The sequence below is a fragment of the Octopus bimaculoides genome, chromosome 1, assembly GCF_001194135.2.
Source record: "Octopus bimaculoides isolate UCB-OBI-ISO-001 chromosome 1, ASM119413v2, whole genome shotgun sequence".
NCBI lineage: Eukaryota > Metazoa > Mollusca > Cephalopoda > Octopoda > Octopodidae > Octopus > Octopus bimaculoides.
Window position 1 is genome coordinate 76,162,252 of NC_068981.1, and position 1,930 is coordinate 76,164,181.

Below are 1,930 nucleotides of genomic sequence, written 5' to 3' on the forward strand. Positions count from 1 at the left end.
CTACTACTACTACTACTACTACTACTACTACTACTACTACTACTACTACTACTACTACTACTACTTCGTTAGTGCATGCTAATTTGATTAGCGGGTACTTTTATCTTCAGTTTTGAGGACAAGTCTCTTCAAATTTCAAGAATCTTTCTTAGAATTCTTGCAGAATATTCTATGATACGTTTCTCCAGGTCGAGAGTGATTGTTTGAATTCCAGTCTCTTTTTTACCATTTTGGGTGTTTTGCCAAGTACACCAATTACAACAAGAATTATTGTTGTCTTGGTCTTCCACAGTCTCCTCAGCTCTCTGGATAGATCCTGATATTTCTCAGTTATTCCAGTTTCTTTGGTATTGATTCTGCTATCATTTGAGAATTTCAAAATCTATGGCCTCACACATTTTGTTTATTTTGTCCTCTACAATGCTACCTGGTCTACTTGCCACAACAGTATGGTCAGTCTTTATGGGGAAGTTATGCAACACCTTGCGATTCTCATTTTCTATCAGTGACTCTGGTTCGTGTTCAAACCACTTTCCTATTGTTTTAAGCCACACACCCAACTAACGACCCGATGAATTATTTTGCCTACACAGTTATGTCTGCACTTATACTCCTTTTGTGCTAGTATACCTTACTTACTTCGTGTCTTTGCAAATCCTACCTTTGCTGTGTTATTGAGTTTTATCACACATTTTCTTAATCAGATAGGTTCCAAGTGCTTGTTCCTTAGCAATTTTGAAACCCTTGTTGTTGTTGTTGTTGTTGTTGTTGTTATCGTTGACGATGACATTTTCTCGTTGAATAACCCACCAAATTCTTGCAATGTATTTTCGCTAACGGCGATGTTCACAGAATAAAATAAATTGCGTTTTTCCTGAAATATTAGTATTTGCATATCAGAAATGATTTCTTCTATCTGCTACTTTTCAAATCAAATCTCTCTCTATATATAAGACTTCTGCTCTTCTGCTGCTATGTAGTAATATGGCCCGATAAAAGATATATCACTGAGTATATTTGCAGTTTATGTAGTTCTGAACACAAATCTTGCCAAAAGTATCCCCGTTTCTGAATCTCAACAAAACTCATAAAATACGTAACAATCAGTTCTATTATGATTTCAATTTACAGTAAGTCTGCACTAGTGAACACATTTCTTAGATATACAGCAAAAGAAATTGCAGCATTTATAGTTTCTTTATACATGCATACAAACATACATACATACATACATACATACATACACACACATATAATTACAAAACCCCTCCACCGAATGTTAATGAACCAGTAACGGCCACGGTATTATGATTCGTAACTAAATGAAGGACATTCGTTCTGCTTTTTGTTGTAGACGCATCTCTACTTGACTTATTGCATTTCGTAACTACGTTACCGGTCTTCTTGACATAATCACTTGTGATAAAATTTTTTCTCATCCTGTATTGCGTGGTAAAAAATATAAAACTTCAACTATCTCAGTCGAGTTAATTCCACTGTTGTATATATGGAAAGGCTACTTTCCTAAATATATAAGTCTTTTACTTGCAAGAATAAAGCGAATCTGCTCCATATTAACTGAAATGCGTTGGTGACTGAACATTTTCCAGTCGGTCGGATAGCTTTCAATGTAGATGTGATTTGGGAGGTTATTTTGAGAACTGCGAAGTTCGGCTCAAAAGTTCAAAGACTTACCAAGATAATCCCGTGCAATATGACAAGTTAATGGCGTTTATTTTTGATAATAGTCACCATTGTTGTTCATTTGAAAAGCCTCAGCTGCTTCGATGTCCACTACTCCATAAAGAAAAAATTATTATTATTTTATGTTTTCTCTAATTTTATAAATCGTTATGACGTCGGCAACATATTCGACTGTTATTTTAAATCAGTTTTATGGGAAAGCATGTGAAGGCGTGTGTGTATATAT

General features: G+C 34.9%; 1 protein-coding gene across 1 annotated transcript in view; it reads left to right on the forward strand.

Moving 5' to 3' along the window:
• Positions 1-1,930, forward strand: part of LOC106869508 (uncharacterized) — a 526,190-nt gene that overhangs the window by 182,127 nt on the left and 342,133 nt on the right. The window lies entirely within an intron of this gene.